Raw genomic sequence first — 12,826 nt, 5'->3', positions numbered from 1 at the left:
GATGTAATGTCCTCAAATTCAGTATACATTATTAAGTAAACTGTAAACCTGCAAAGCGTAATGAGTGTTGTCAGATGCCTCAAATCTGTGAATTGCATGTTCTGCCATGTCCATCACTAGGTAAATTAGATTTGTCGTTAGGCACTTGGATTATAGAATAACCGGTATATGACTTTATAGTGTCTAATATCATAAATACTTTACTTGCAACGGACGTTGCTAGAATTAATTGTGAAGTTTCTTACAAAAATCACGATGGCGCGCATTTCGCAACAGAGGGCAAACCAAAATATATCGGAAAAATGCAAAGACGATAAATTGTATAGGACTAAACTTCCCACAAAAAAATCCGCAGAATATCTTCAACCGTTTGTGAATAATAAGAGTTTAAATGTGTGTATGTTTTTCCGGAACACATTTGAATGCACCGTCTGACTTAAGTTTTCCGACGTCTGCAATCTACATGTCTAAATGACAAGGTAGTGTTAGTTCTCTGGTTGATAAATAGAATAGAAGAACTCCCCGTCATGTAAAGTACAACGTGTAACATCGACTACAATATTGTCTTATTTTAATGATTTATGTGCAAGTAGTACACAAGTAACAAGTTAAAAAAGTAATCGTAATCGATTTACAAAAAGCGCATTTCCATTTGCATTCATTTCCCATTTGTAAGATGCAACTTCTGTTAAAATTGTAAAAATCCGGCCACAAATATGAAAGATAGCGTTACATATGTGCAATCCATTTTTGACGTGCTACTTCAATTACAGTCTATAAGAAGAATTTTATTTCAATGCTTTCCTAAATAAGAAAGTTGGCACTGCGCATGCGCAAACCTAAATTTTGAAACTAACGTTAGATTTTATAGTTGGTACTGCGGATGCGCAAAACCAAATTTTGAAACTGGCGTTCCAAGTGCCTATGTATCAAATTTCATTTAAATACTTTTACAAATAAAAAAGTTTGCAATTCGGTTTATAAATGGTCGGAGCACTGTGAATTTTGGTTCGATTCGACTCAACTTTTGGCATTGCGTATTATAATGGTTGAAGCTGAATATTGATTTTCATGCAATTCAGGCCATAACTAACGGAGATGTAAAAGCGATCGAACATTTCTAAACAAAGTTATATCGTTCACACGGACAGATAGAGGGACAGACAAAGGAACAGACGGACAGACCAACAGACAGACGACAGACAGCAATACAAAATTATAAAAGATCTCTAGGATCGTTAATAAACGGCAAAAGTGTGAAATTATGGAACATGTAAAAAACGGTTTTTCGGTTTTTTACAATATCTTCTTTAGCAATAAACGCAGAAAAAATTGCTTCCTTGGTGCAAGCCTGGACACCGTAACGAACCAAATAACGAAAAAAGTAGAACAATAGCTCTTAAGATAAAGAACTAGAGCGTCTCAACGAACGAGCGGACGGACGAACGGACGGACAAAGTGGCCACAATAGCGCATTTTTTTAATTTTTGTGGAAATGCGGTAAATGTCTATAAATCCTGGTCTAATTTGTGCTTTTATTTTCAGGAAAACCCTATTCAGTTAAGAACTGCACGTTATCAAATCAAACAACAAGTTCGGTGGAAGTTTATTGTCTACCAGGTTTTGATGGAGGACTGCCCCAATATTTTTTATTAGAATTGTACTCGGCGAATTCTGCCGTTCCTCGCTACAACATAACTGCTAACGATGAGCCATATTTTTATCTATCAAATCTAGAGCCAGATGTTACGTTTAAAATATCCGTATTCGCCGTAAACAGCAAGGGAAGAAGTCAGGGGGTAATTCTCGAAGAAGTAACGTTTAGGGATCCGGAAAAACGCACGGGTAAGTCTTAGCCTTTACATATTACAAGATATTTCAATGATGCGCCTCGTTTAACAGTTTCAACGTTAAGAAAGAAACATACCCACTCGCTTTAGGTCGTTAGAAATGGGATGTATTGTGTGCGCGCATATAAAATACGGTACATTTCTAGAAATTCTTACATACCTTTTCAACTTCTAACAATCTGTTTTTTTATCGTGCTTTATCCAGGTTGGAAATGCAATTTTCCTGTCAAGTGCAAGAAATATCCGGCGACAATCTTGTATGCTTTGTGTCAACGTTCAAACCTTTAGTTTGTCAACAATAAAGCTTTCTATAAATGCATAACTTACTAAAACTTCAATGCAAGTAGATTTTTGTCCGCAAGGGCTATAGATTAAAACGTTGATAATTTCTAGCTAGCCTTTGGATGGAATAATAAGTTGAGATGCTCGGATACGAAAATAGTAACTTCAAAACAGTGTAACCGAAGTCACAAATAAATTGGCAATTCTCGGCAAGGTTACTCTTAACTAAATGCAAATTTTCAGTACAACCGAAACAATAAGTTAATCTAATCTCATTTACAGCCAGGAAGATAAATAAATTATCTTACTGAATTATCTTGTTGCGTTAAAATCAACGAACAAAGGCAAAAGATAAATTAACGACACGGCAAAAGCTATGACAGTTTACTTGCACTTTAGCAGCTGCTACGATAGTTCACACAGGGTATTGCAGAACGTCAGATTGGCAATAGCAAGTGTTCGATGAGTTCCAGCTAAGCAGCCATCATTCATAGATTGGTGAACTCGTTTGAGCATTTCATAAGAGAACTGTACTTAGTTGTTAATGCTCGTTACACGACATATAAATCCAAAAACTACAATTCCAATTAATTCAGACTTACCTACCCCATTAAAAAATGGGTTTCGGATTGCGATATAGGTAAAACCAACACAACAAGCATATGGCATAACTTAAAAAGAAACGTGTTAACAAAGAGGAATTCTATGAAAATATAACTTTACCTAAAGAGATACAGCCACGCCTCATTTTCGTAAAGACGCTTAGATAATTAATTTAAACAATTTTAGCGCGATGACTGGAATTTTTTAATATATTATCATCTTTCGTAAAAATTAGGACTTGTCATTTCAAAGACAAAAGCGAAAGTGATGTTTTTCTCACGTACAAGATAATCGGCATTGCCAACATCTCCTTTGGTATCATTATAACAAAGATGGGTACCCTTTGATTATAGTATAAAACCATAATCGGCTTCGTATCCCTATCGTGTTCGATACTATCGCCATGGTGTTGACCGGACAATATGTGAACCAATTTCTTTTTTTTTTAATATATACCATGGAAATGCAAATATGGAAAATTGTAAAGGCTGGGTTAAAATTTAGTAACGATAGTATATCTTCCTTATATCTGCGAACAGTACCAATTAAGATGAGTTTTTTTGTCAAGAGGTAACTGGCTGGTTGCTATGAACTTTAAGCCGCGTTTACGCTAAGCTCTGCTTAAATTTATCGGTGCAAATTGCCATTAGTACGGTTGATTTCTTCGATTGTAATTACTCTTTTCCGTTGTGATAGGGGATTCGTACTATACGCTCTGTACGTCCTCTGCCTCGTATATCCCCGCGTATTGTAACTCCATGCATTGAGAGTTGGGTAATGCCTGCCCCGGGTGCGAAACTTGAAACCGGCATCCTTCTGGTATAGATCTTGGGCCTTATTATACCTAGCATTCTTAGCTTGTCTGCCTACTGGTGGAGGGCATCGCATTGGTTTCTTTACGATGGTTTGTGGGGTTAGGTAGTTTTGAAGTTTTACGCGTTTATTTCACAGATAACTTGGATACAAACGCAAGTCATAAAGATATCTAGGCCTTATCAGCCCTAAATATCTCCGGATGTACTTATTTCGTCGGTCCGTTTGCGACTGCGTGGAAATTAACGCTGTTCGGTTCGCTGTCCAGAAATTCTGACGTCTTCTACATATATTTCTCATAATGGTTGTGGAATATATGATTATGGAAACCCCACCAAATGCTTCAATATCGTGCCGATCGTCCAACGCCGTATTCAAATAAAACGCAAGATTTTTAAACAAAACAAATCGCAAACAAACAACAATACCCCCCGCCGCAGTCTTTAAAACAATTTGCTGCTTATTTGGATTAATTAATGGAAAATTTTCGATTTATGGTGAAATTTAGTCTTAATATCGGTGCCTACAATTGGTTTAGCACATCGTGTTACTTTATTGTAATGCTCAACCTTATATCTTTCGAGGCACTTCTTTGCAATTTTTGACGCAGGTTGAAATAACTTCTTAGGTACCGTATTTATTTTCTTTTATTATGAAATCGTTGACTGTCACTCTTAAATATGCGATTTATTGGTCGTACCGTCGCGTAACTCATGACGGTTCATGGACATAACAAATTGACCGCGCGTCTCAATTATTTTACTAGAAGCGTGACGCTCTCACCGCCAGCGCTGACCCTACACTCTCTTCCGGTGCTTCCGAGTTACATCTGCCTTAACTACCTCTACCCGTACCATATAGAAACCGTCTTACTCACTATCGCGTGATAAAAATATCTGTGCGTCCGTATACGTAGCATATTGCGTGATAAATGAACATGTTAACGACACAATATGAATTTTTATACCGTCAAATCAAGGAGTTATTATAGGTTCAATTTTAATGGAAGAAATTAGACATTATTATTTTGATGTTCTTTGAGCGGTTTTGGATAAAATCTGTTGGTCCACTTGAGAAACTTTTCTCGCGTGGATAAAAAACCTTAGGACACATTTGAGAAAGAAATAGCCAATCAGCCCTGTGACGTATCAGAAACCTCAAACTTAACGTCTATGTTATTTGCCAAAATAGTATATTAACAGACAAGTGTATAGTCAAGTTTTTAAAGCACGCGCAATGAGTGGCAAGTGCTTTAAAGGCCAACTATACACGTATTTCTTATAGTAATTTTTATTATACTTTCAACATAATTTAAAAATAAGGGAAATAAAATAAAATCATATTGCCGTCCCTAGCAGCGAATCAGGTAAATAACAAGGGGATGCAAATGTGGAGCGCTACCACCCTGACCCTGACCCTGACCGAGCAATTGTCCCTTGAGGAGACACCTCTCACGACCGTTCTTGATAACGTTCACTGCACCTCATTAAAACGTCAGTCCCTAATTATGCTTACTCAATTAGGCGCATTCAAACTTCGACACTCATTAATCCAATTAACACCTAGGCATAATTGGTATTTTCCCGTCACAACGACTGTTGTTGTTATCTATACACACGCAAGACTGCAAACTGAAAACCTGTAAACACCTCGATTTGGAACTCGTTTCTATTCTGGTTTTCACTTATTCGGCGGCTGCAAGAACAATATGTTACTGGAACGGTTGGTAAATTGATAAATTCACTACTGAGCTTACGTGTGTTAACGGCGGTAAAACAAATAATTACACGAAATGGAAACACAGACAACTCACTCCTCGAGCAAATAAGTAAATTCAGGAACTCCTGAGTAACAAAGTGCCAACCTTAAAACGCGTCTCGATACCGGGTGTTCAGCAAAGCTGGACGACTCCACAAATGTACAGTGTGGTCATAACTTCAGGGCGAAAAACAGGTGCTTCGTGTCAGTGTGCATTAATAAAATGGCGAGATTTTTAGAGGGAGGAAGGGCACTTCGGGGTAGCGCTAACAGAATTGAAATTATTGGCATACCAGACCTTACTGGAGGCAAGCATTAGTTGCCGGTGGGTGCTGATCTTCTCAAGGGGATTCTCGTGCCCCAATGGGGCGATGATACCGGACTTCTCGAAGTTTTATTAGTTTTTCAGTTTTCCAGTTTCAAAACAACAAATAAATAAAACAGTAAAAGAATAAAACTGCTCCAAACTGAAACAGTAAAGTATAACAAAGTAGAAATGTGAAAAGATTTGCAAAAACCCCCAACTTAAAATTTCCAATGCAAAAAAGGTTGTGCATGTAAATTTCTCTGTTTTCATGAAATGTATGTAAAAGAATAACATTTAATTATTTGAAATTGTAATGAAATGCTGCATCACATTCACTGCAAGAACGATTTGTGTCCAAGTTCTTAGTTGAAGATTGATAACTGAAGTAGCAGAATTTGATCGGCGTATCATTAATTAGCTGAACACCTAAAATACGAACGCTTTCCAAAGCCTGGAGAACTATTAAACATTTTACCACGAATTTCGTTGTATTTCACAAAAAGAAAACCTTAATTTGTCGGGGTTAACGTCGACAATCGATCGTCGGCAGTAGGATTATCGGAACCCCGCCGTTGATAGTAATTCATATTTCACAATTGACAACGGCTTATCGACGGGGCATTTACATAAGCGTGGGCGTTTCTATAAATTTAACTAAGAACATCAATTCTGAATTGTATTTGAATGATTTTGACATTTAACAGAACAGAATGGAGCACGAATATTTATAATACGAAAGCGATGGGGGCGATTTTACTATTAATGCTTTCGTTTTCTTTCAAACGTGATGGATTTTATTTTCAAATAAAAGGTTATTTTATTAAAAAAAGTATTCCCACCGATTTGCAGCGTTCAATGCCCTATTGGTCTTATTTAGATTGCTCGTAATAGTAAAACTTCCAAACACCAGCCTTCCAGCGAAATGTGTTTAGGTAATAACTATCGAACAGTAAAATGCACTCTCTATGTGAGGCGTTCGTTGAGTTGTTCCCTCCCTCGCCTTTTTGAATTTATAAAATAAAATATAGAACGTAAATTCGAAATTACTGTTCACAAACCAGAACAAAAGTTATGCCCGTTTCCATTTTTACGGGACATTTTAATGCGTTTTGTACAACTTATCGATCTTGCACTGAGCTGATATACTAGGTTTCCACACGTGTTCGTTTTAGATGCATGTAAAATGCATCGTTAATCTTTATGGTTTTTTTATAAACCTGAGATTGTTAGAAAGCGATGTATGAATTCATTTGAAGGTAATGCTCTTTGTACAGGCCCCGGGCTATGTGTTAATGATAAGTACTAAATATTTGATATTTGTTATTTTATAACAGTTGTTAAGAACGTTCTGCCAAACAATGTTTGGATACAACCGGCTATGTGTCTCAGTCGTAGAGCGTTGGGCTACATAGCCGGGAGGTCGGGTGTTCGAACCTGGGTTGAGGTGAATTTTTCATCTATGGGAGAGATGGAAATTTCCTTAGTTCAATTTCGAGCATTCTGCCGGCTACTCCCAATTAGGTTTTCCTGCAGATTTCCTAATTCGTAGGGTAAATAGCGGAGTAGCATAGAACAACTTAAGACCTTCTGCAGAGGCGGCAATTATGCAGGTCACTCTGTAATTGGACACAAGCCTGTTGAGGGCTCAGAAGAAGAGAGGGACAATAAATAAATTAATTAATTAATTTAAGAAAATAATAAATAAAATCTTAACATTTTTTCCCAGCGACATCACCATAGAGAATACATAGAGGCTCTTTGTAGCGAACCTCGACAAGAAAAAGGGAATTGCCCACCACTAGTCAGGGGAAAACGGGGCTTCCAGTGAGACAACCACAAAGGTTTGACAAAGCTCATTTAATTTTGCATGCCAAAAAGTAAAAAAAAATATCAACTAAAAATAAAATAAGAATACAAGCTTTGCGAATCCTCGGGAACGAAAATGGCGATAAACACATTTGTCTTGGCAATGAACAATCCACATACACAAATAATATTTAATTACATACAACAGTAAATAAATTAGCAATATGTGCAAGGTTGCACACAACTAAATGCAAATTTTCAGCACAGATGATTGCTTATAAGCTACCCACATGACAAAATTGTGCAACATTAGCGTTTAATAAACGTTTAATGGTGACTTGTAACGTTAGCTTATAAGTACCATTAACTTACTATTAACGTCACCTTCAAGAACGTTTCTCTGTAACGTCTAAATACCTACGTTTAGCAAACGTTACATCATAATAATAATAATAATAATGCTTTTATTAATCCAGGTGATCCATTATAATAGATATAGGACATGTCAGAAATCATAAGTATAATTTAATGTAACTATGATATTGATAAACATAATATATTATGATTACTTAATTTAATTTACTTAATACCTAAATTATCGCTAATAAACTCTTCCAGGGAATAGTAGGCTTTGAGAGCTAGGATTTGTTTTATCGTCTTGACAAATTTATGATACGGTAATTGTCTTACCGCGGGCGGTAGTTTATTGAACAGTGTAATGCCCATGTAAAAGGGATTCGATTCAAAAAGAGCCAATTTGTGGTTCGGGTATTTTAGGTCAAAGCCCTTTCTCGTATGATAAGAGTGGTTTTGATTTAAATGACAAAATTTGTGTGTATTCAACCGAACAAACTTTAGTACTTCAAGTATGTATATACAGGGTAATGTCAGAATTTTTTCTGTTACAAATGCTGTTCTACAAGTATCACGGAAAGGAATATTAAACATACAACGTATGATTCGTTTTTGTACAATAAAGACTCTGCCCACATTTGAGGAATTTCCCCAGAATATAACGGCATAGCTTAATAATGACTCAATATGCGCGTAATAATAGGTTTTGCATACATCCTTATTTGTTATGTGAGATAGTCTCTTAAGTGCAAAACAATTTGGTGCAATTTTTTTGCACAGGTAGGCAATGTGATCCTTCCAGTTGAGAGACATGTCAATGTCACAACCCAACAATTTAAATGCACTGACGTGTTCGATGGATTTTTCACCTGTTCTGAATAGGGCGCTTTCCCTGTATTTGCTTTGCTTGGTATAAAACTGCATAAAGCAAGTTTTGGATTTATTTAGTATCAATTTAATATCATCTAAATGATTATGAACAGATCGCATGGTTTTGTTCATGTCAATTACCATGTCTGACATGTTATTCTTAGATGCTAATATTGTCAAGTCGTCAGCAAACATACAGTGATCACTACTCATGACATTACCAATGCTATTTACATATAATAAAAATAGCAGGGGTCCTAGTACGCTACCTTGTGGCACCCCTCTCTGTATATCCAAAATATCAGAATTGCAATTTGCAAACGTGACGTACTGTTTCCTATTTGATAAGTACGATCTAATAAGTTCATTGCTTTTTCCTCTTAGACCAAAGTGTCCCAGCTTGTCAACAAGTATTCTATGATCAACTAGGTCAAAAGCCTTAGTAAGATCAATAAAAACAGCTGTTACCTTATTTCCATAGTCAAGATTTTTGTAGACAAAATCCAGCACTGAGGCTAGCCCAGTAATGGTAGAGTGGTTGGACCGAAACCCATGTTGGTTTGCCGATAATAATTCATTATTATTTACGAATTCGATAATTCGTTTCGCAATTAACTTTTCAAGTATTTTGGAAAATATCGGTAAAAGTGAAATCGGTCGATAATTATTCATAACTTTAGGATCTCCTTTTTTGAATATGCACACAACTTTGGCGAGTTTCAGGGTATCTGGAAAAATACCCGCTTCAAAGATATTATTGACAATACAGCATAGTGGTTTTGCAATATCAAGAGCACAGTGTTTTATAACTTTCGAGGATAAACCATCATTACCCGAAGAGTTACTCCCACGAAGATTAACGATCGTATTGTAAACTTCATTAACAGTTACAGGGTGAAGAAATAATGTATTTGGACAAGGAGGAGGCGCTTCCGAGGTTATCTTACAAGTATTAGATCCACTCTTGTTGACTTGTGAATGTTCGTTTTGGTATTTTATAAAAAACTCGTTAAAGGCATTTGATATTACTTGGGGATTTTGACAATGTATATCATCAATGATGAATTTCGGTGCAGTACATTCAGGTTTGTGGCAAACAGATCTATTTATAATTTTCCACACAGTTTTACTTGTATTAGAGGAATTTACTATTTCACTCACAACATGAATTTGTTTCGCTTTGCGCAATACTTTCCTATATATAGATTTCTATTTATTATAATATGTAGAAGATACCAAACCATTTTGTTGCATTTTAAATAGCTCTTTTAAGTGAATGGCAGATTTTTTTATTCCAGGAGTTAACCAGTCCTTTTTGTTATACTGATTAATCACAGTGAACCTAAAACTGGCATCAAAATTATGATATATAGTTTTACTGAAGTTGAACATTTGTTGAGAAACATCATCAGTGGCGAATACATTAGTCCAATCTTCAAATCTTATACCCTCCTTAAAAGTTAAAGTGTTTTTCCTAGAAAAAGAACGGATTTTAACACAAGTGTTATGTTTTTTTATGCTGATTTGGAACGAAATAACCAGTGCACTATGGTCCGAGATTCCGCAATGAATAACTTGCTTACGTTTTATTAAGGGATTGAAATTTGTAAACATATAGTCAATGGAAGAACACGACACAGATGTTATTCGCGTAGCTTCGTTGAATGCAGGCACCAAATTAAACGATTCGGTTAAATCAAGTAATTTTGACACATTGACGTCATTAGAAAACAAGTTCAAGTTAAAATCACCAGTGAGAATAATGCGGAAGCCGGTATACTTCTTTTCTTGTAGCTTCACTAAACATTTTTCGAGTAGATTGAAGAAAACTAAAACGTCACTACTCGGAGTTCGATAAACACAGATTATTATAAGAGTCATACAGTCTAATTTAATTTTAATGGCAGAGCACTCAAAGTTACTATCCGAAGATAAATCAACAAATTCAGATAAATTCAAAGCACTCCAATTATTTTTGGTTAATATAAGCACTCCTCCATGTGGAGACGACTTCCTATTGTAAAAACTAGAAACATTGTAGTTCGAAATTTGAAAAGTATTTATTGTGCTGTCACTCAACCAACTTTCAGAGATGCAGAAAACGTCAACTTCTTCAGTATGCATAAAAACTTCAATTTCTTCAAATTTCTTTTTTATCGATCGCGTATTTAAATGGCAAACGGTCAGGTGGGCATCTGCGATTTCTGCATAAGACGGAATAAAAAATGGTTGAATCGTGCACCTTTTGGCCATAAATTAGGTTGCTTCAAATCCTCAAATTGATCGCTTAGTACAGATACTTTGAACGAACTGTAATCTTCCGGGCGCTTCGATTGTAATTTCTCGCATTTGACCTCACGAAACTGATTTTGAACTAAATGTGTAATTATATCGTCAACGGTTACAGAAGGGTCTAAGTTGTAAACATGTAAGTGGGAATAGCTTTTGGCTGCTTTTATGTTTAAACTGTTACCGGAACCTTCAATGACAGTTTTCCTGTGGATTCTTTTCCTTGTGACCGTGGTAAATCCGTCCATATTCCCTTTTTCAACATTGTTATCATCAGATGTCGGCTTATTGATATTTTCAGCAGGTAAAGGTACAAATTTGGTCAGAACAGGCACCTCAGGGGAGGTAATATTCAAAGACACAGCCGCGGCATTAGAAGAAGTTACATTCATTATTTCCATAGGCAGCTTCTTCACCGGGGCAGCTAATAGGTAAGATTTATCCACATTCAAAGGTTTATTCTTGGGGATAGCTCCTTTAGTTTTATCGGAGTTAAGATTTGAAGAAGCGGCAGCATTGGAATACGTTGGGTATTTTTGTTTATTTATGATATCCTTGAGATTATTTATCTCAACTTTGAGGTTCGAATTTTCACTCGCAAGTAATTTTAGGTTATTTTTCAAATTTATTATTTCGGGTAGAAACAGTTTAACAAATACGGTTTCCATACCTTTCTCGATTAGATTATACATATCAAAAGGAATTCCATGATCATTACTTACGTTATTACATGGGTTTAGCGATGGTGGATTGCCACTTGCATATATACAAGAATTACAGCACCATCGGTTAATATTCCCACTGGATTTTAGCTCATTTAATTGATCAGCACTAATACCGACACAATTTATATGAAAGCTACTTGAACACTTATCAGAGCAATGTATAAAATCATCACAACGATTAATAGATTTTTCACACTTATCGCACTTACGCGCCATATCGGAAANTCGCCAAAACTTGCTCTTCTGTGCGGTCATCCCCTTGTCGATATCCTATGATATGATGTCATTTTAGAACATGTTTTAAAATAAAATTTGTAATGCTCACCACCCCTACTTTCTGATTCTACTGAAATATTTGCCTGATTTTCAAATTTTTCTACATATTTTTGTATGGTACTTGCTGATGGTATCGGTCTCGTATTAAACGCAACGGCAAACAAATCTCGAACTCTTCGCAAACTAACACCGCTATAAAAGGTTTTTACCATAAAAACTCTTTCTTCGTTGGTATAATTATTCATCTTTCCGTAAATTCAGTTTCACAAAAGCGTAAACGTCAAATTTTTATTGATAAACAAACTGTTTCAAGCCTACTATGTTTTGGAAAATACTGTCGAATTTTTAATCAAAACGATTTAAAATTTTTCATTACAATTTCAATTTTTAGTCTTGTTGTTAGTATCAGTGGATGCGCAATAATTTTCTCTTTCCAATGATACCATTACCTTTTCTGTAGAATAAGTTGGCGAGCAGAAATCCGCAAAAACGTTCAACTCCATGTTAAATCCCTATGTTCGAGTTTGAGAACGGACACACGGTATACGATGGTATTACATTATATCTTAGTAGCTGCCTGACATACATGATATTAACATTGAATGAATAGGTTATTATGTAGCCATGAATAAAAGTCGCCATCAAGAAATTGCTAAATAAAATTAAATCCAGATCACCACGGCGCGGCGCCTAGAAAAGATTTGTGGATGTGATCACAATCTTACAGAAATTCAGTATACAGGGTATAACAATAAATTGTAGAGAGAAAGGAGGGAGAAATGGAACAAATGCCAATTTTGGGACTTACGTATCAGCGCAGCAATTTTTTCCTCTTCTGTTTTTGGTCAGCTAACATACTGACATATATCTCTCGAACCTCTTCTTCTATGCTG

The sequence above is a fragment of the Photinus pyralis genome, unplaced genomic scaffold (assembly GCF_008802855.1).
Source record: "Photinus pyralis isolate 1611_PpyrPB1 unplaced genomic scaffold, Ppyr1.3 Ppyr1.4_LG1, whole genome shotgun sequence".
NCBI classification, from domain to species: Eukaryota; Metazoa; Arthropoda; class Insecta; order Coleoptera; family Lampyridae; genus Photinus; species Photinus pyralis.
Note: the sequence above shows the minus strand (reverse complement) of the source record.